Raw genomic sequence first — 5073 nt, 5'->3', positions numbered from 1 at the left:
TGGTTGCTAGGCGGTTGCTAGGGTGTTGCTAGGAGGTTGCAAGGGTGTTCTGGGTGGTTGCTATGGTGTTGCTAGGTGGTTGCTAAGGTATTCTGGGTGGTTGCTAGGAAGTTGCTAGGATGTTATGGGTGGTTGTTATGGTGTTGCTAGGCGGTTGCTAGGGTATTCTGGGTGGTTTCTAGGCGGTTGCCTGGGTGTTCTGGGTGGTTGCTATGTTGTTGCTAGGCAGTTGCTAAGGTATTTTGGGTGGTTGCTAGGTGGTTGCTATGGTGTTGCTAGGAGGTTGCTAGGGTGTTCTGGGTGGTTGCTATGGTGTTGCTAGGTGGTTGCTAAGGTATTCTGGGTGGTTGCTAGGCGGTTGCTATGGTGTTCTGGGTGGTTGCTAGAATATTTTCAGTGGTTGCTATGGTCTTTTGGGTGGTTGAGGCGGTTGCTAGGGTATTTTGGGTGGTTGCCAGGGTCTTTTGGGTGGTTGCTAGATTGTTGCTAGGGTGTTCTTGGTGGTTGTTAGGCAGTTGCTAGGGTGTTCTGAGGTATTTTGCGTGTTTGCAAGGGTGTTCTGACTGGTTGCTATGGTGTTGCTATGGCGTTCTAAGGTATTTTGGGTGGTTGCTAGGGTGTTGCTAGGCGGTTGCTAAGGTCTTTTGGGGGGTTGCTAGGCAGTTGTTAGTTTGTTCTGAGGTATTTTGGGTGGTTGCCAGAGGCGGACAGAGTACACAGCTTCATTACTTGAGTAAAAGTACAGATACCCCTTGCTAAATTTTACTCAAGTACAAGTAAAAGTACTACAGTCAGATGTCTACTTAAGTAAAAGTACTGAAGTACTTGTTTTTAAAAGTACTTGAGTATCAAGAGTACAAGAGTACATTTTCTAAATATTGCATTACTACTGCCACAGTGCTTACATTGGTAAACACAGCAAACACTTGAAGCGAAAACTATCATTAACTTGTTCAGAAAATTGAAATAGTCTGGCGAGGTGGGGCCACGGGTTGGCACATTCCCGGGATGGACCTGCTGCGTCTTAATCCATTGTTTCGTCCATGGTTTCGTCTCTTATCTAAATCTGACCATGGAGTTGACTTTGGCGGAAAGCTGAAGGTGATTGCTGATAGGCTGTCCCAATCAGTGGCGCCTGCACAATCCAATCACGTTTGAGAGGGAAACAACAAATTGAGGGTTTCCGAGATTTGTATTTTTTCCTTTATTTTGTATTTTTTAGAAGAAGTAACGGGTACTCACGGTTATGGATAGATATGTAGCGGAGTAAAGAGTACAATATTTGCCTCTCAAATGTACTTGAGTAAAGTCATGAGTACTCCCCAAAAATGATACTCGAGTAAAGTACAGATCCCTCAAAATTGTACTTAAGTACTGTACTCAAGTAAATGTACTCCGTTACTGTCCGGCTCTGGTGGTTGCTAGGGTGTTCTGAGTGTCTGCTGTGGTGTTGCTATGGTGTTCTAAGGCAGTGGTTCCCAACCTTTTTATGTCTGAGACCCCCTTTTTCCCAAGAAAATATTTTAGGGCCCCCCTTCACATTTAATGATATTATCGCTCTTGTAAGCTTGCAGCAAGGATGACAGAATATGTTGTTTTCAAGCAAACGGTATGTTTCTTATAACCAGAATGTTTATGCATAAATAATAGCCTATAATATTGAAAATACCATAACAAAAACATCAGAAGGCCCTTTGTAATTTAAAAACGTAAGCCTAGCAGTAGCCTATAAATTGGCCCTATTTGAAATGCAATAACAAAAATATTCACACTGGTGTGTAGGTAAAAAAAAAAAGTATATAGGCTATTACTAAATGACTGCTGTCTGGGACCTCAATACTTGCATGTTATTTGTGAGGCTTTATCAATGTGAGGCTTTATTTTTGACGCTTTTGGCGCTATAGCGAGCGATAATAAACTTGCGTTTATTAACAGAATAATGCGTCTTTCGGAAGAACATTGTAGCCGGAACTACTTCTCTCTGTGTACGTCTATGACGAGTCACGCAGGTACTGGGCTACTCCGCAGCGGCAGCGATCCGAACCAGTGTGAAATAGTCCCAATGTAAAAACTTATTATAGGTGTACCATAGTGGTTTAGGATAAGACAAAAACACGGATTGGAAAATGGATTCATGATGAACTCGCTCATTATATAAATTTTGTAAATTTTGAACAGAAAAAAGCGAAGGACTTTTATTTAATGCTCATTGCTCAAAACGATTCAAAATACGACGCGACCCCCCACAGAGCTCGCTGAGGCCCCCTTGTGGGCCGCGACCCCCCTGTTGGGAACAGATGTTCTAAGGTATTTTGGGTGGTTGCTAGGGTGTTGCTAGGCGGTTGCTAAGGTATTTTGGGTGGTTGCTATGGTGTTGCTAGGCTGTTTTGGGTGGTTGCTAGGGTGTTCTGGGTGGTTGCTAGGCGGTTGCTAGGATATTTTGAGTCGTTGCTAAGGTTTTTTGGGTGGTTTCTAGGCGGTTGCTAGGGTGTTTTGGGTGGTTGCTAGGCGGTTGCTAGAATATTTTGGGTGGTTGCTAGGGTCTTTTGGGTGGTTTCTAGGGTGTTCTGAGTGGTTGCTAGGGTGTTCTAAGGTATTTTGGGTGGTTGCTAGGGTGTTCTGGGTGGTTGTTAGGCAGTTGCTACGGTGTTCTGAGTGGTTGCTATGTTGTTGCTAGGGTGTTCTAAGGTATTATAGGTGGTTGCTAGGGTGTTCTGGGTGGTTGTTAGGCAGTTGCTAGGGTGTTCTGAGTGGTTGATATGGTGTTCTAAGTTATTCTGGATGGTTGCTAGGGTGTTCTGGGTGGTTGCTAGGCGGTTGCTAGGTTGTTCTCAGTGGTTGCTATTGTGTTCTAGGCGGTTACACACACACACACACACACACACATTAACTCACATACATATACACACACACACATACACTAACTCGATAACACTTACACACTCAGAGTTTATATGCGTTACAGTTTATAAGTTAAAATGAAGTAAATTTAGTAGTTTGAAGTTTAAATTATCTTAAAGTTTATGGGTCATTCCTGGTATGCGGTGACTTTCCTGTCCCAATGATTTATTTACTCATATTTTCTCTAAAATGAGTCACATATTTATAATAAATGGCTTAAATTGTAGATTTAAATATTCTTTACCATTTAAACAGAGATAATAGACATTAAAAATACTATTTTGTATTTTACACAATTTTAATTGATGTATGCATTCAATTTTATCATGTCCTCAGTGCACAGTAATCAACTTCTGCAAGAAATATAAACCATGAAATGACAAAAACCTCAAAATATTTTTTAATTATGTTATTGACTAGGCTAAACTGCCTCTAATCATACATATAAGGGCAATTCTTAGACTACGGGCACTTTCATGTCCTTTGATCATATTTTATTAAAAAAATATGATTTTGAAAAATTCACACTTTCATAGTTAAATTTACAATGAAAGTACTTTAGGAACTTTTTACCGGTAGTCTACGATGATTTTTTCACCTTTTAAACATCATTATACATGCAAATATTGCTGTTTTGTGCTTGTCCCACACCCAGACTTTTGATCTTCAATAATGAAAAAGAAGTGTAAAAAATGATTTATCCTTTTTTTTTTATTATGACTGAATAAAGTTTCAGTAAAAGAATCAAAACATAATTGAGGTATTTAAGGTCAGACAACTATTAATGTGATTTTATATACAAAATGTAGTTGTCCCACAGTATTGCCGTCATTTCCACCACAACGCAGTAATGTCCCTTTAAAAAGTTTTTTTGAAAGATTGTTTGGGTAGTTTCTATGGAGATGAACAATGACATCACAGCACATGTCTGACATGGAGGAGATTTAAAATTTCTTCTACAACTTGGAGAAGAAAACTCAAGGTAAATATTGCTTGAAATGAAAATATTTTTATTGTATGTCATTTCCAAACATGGCGTAACATCAAATGAGTTTGTAAATAAATTGATTTTTTAACACAAATAGATGCATTTTGCATGCATGCAATGCTAGCTACCAATTAATAGCTAATCTGTAATACTAGCTTGGATTTTTTTACAAAATACTGTAGGATTGTCATTTCCACCACCGTCATTTCCACCACATTACCTTCTTGGGTGGAAATGACAAAGGTGAGGTGGAAATGACATTTATGCTTACAAGGTGCAATTCATAGATTGAGTGGCTACATATGAATATTTTATTTATTGAAATTTACAACACTAATGTATTTATTCAAATATATATTTGTTGAAATGCCATTTAATCTATTTTTAAGATGCCATGGAAGTCAACTAGAGAAAGGTCTCAGTCCTATAGGGACAGACTAAAAGAGGACCCTGTCAAATATGAAGAGCGACTGAAGAGAGACAGGGAGAGATACATAAAGAAAAAAGAAAGAGGGGTTGTAAAGCCAATTGCAGATTTGTCAAAGCGCGAACAACGCAAAAGAAGGAGACAATGGAGAACCAATCAAAAAAATTATCGGGAGAAGATGAACAAATGTCTTGAGGTACAGGCCTACCTTTCTACCACTACACCGCCAAACTCTCCAGATTCTGTCCAGCCAGAACATGATGTTGATCCACCTCTCCCACCACCCTCACCATCACCCTCTGCCCAAAGTTTAAGTCAAAAACAAAGGGGAAGGAAAAAGGTTCTAAGAAACCGTTCAAAAGTTTATGCAGCATTGTATAAAAGCACAGCTATGCTTGGGAAGGCTCTGCAGAAGGCCGAGATGTACCGCAAACGGTATGACCGATTAATGAAGAAAGTGAAGCAGGCTGACTCCCCAAATGCCAAGTCAAAAAAGCAGAGGGTAACACCACCACACACTCTAAGAAGAACTTTGGTTTTCCATAATGCTCTTCTTGCTGAGCTGAGAGAAAGATATGAAAATCTGTCCTCCGAGAGAGAAAAACAACTTATTTCGAAGATAATGGCAGGAAAGATCCTCAAGAAATATCGCCTTCTGAAAATGGCTAGAACAGAATTTGGCTTCTCAGCCAAGAGAATGAAAAATAATGAAAAGAGGTCAGCAGCACTTAAATACACAAGGAAGAAACAAAAAAAC

The 5073-nt window shown here is 39.7% G+C and overlaps 1 long non-coding RNA gene across 1 annotated transcript; it reads left to right on the top strand.

The window, feature by feature from the left end:
- The first annotated feature begins 698 nt into the window (after positions 1 to 698).
- LOC309507245 lies at positions 699 to 1209 on the top strand. The gene is made up of 2 exons (XR_014209098.1): positions 699 to 790; positions 823 to 1209. It is a non-coding gene; the product is annotated as an uncharacterized lncRNA (long non-coding RNA).
- The last annotated feature ends 3864 nt before the right edge of the window (positions 1210 to 5073 follow it).

This window comes from Leuciscus leuciscus (genome assembly GCF_965113295.1).
Source record: "Leuciscus leuciscus genome assembly, chromosome: 10".
Classification (NCBI taxonomy): Eukaryota; Metazoa; Chordata; class Actinopteri; order Cypriniformes; family Leuciscidae; genus Leuciscus; species Leuciscus leuciscus.
This window is presented reverse-complemented; position numbering and strand designations above follow the sequence as displayed.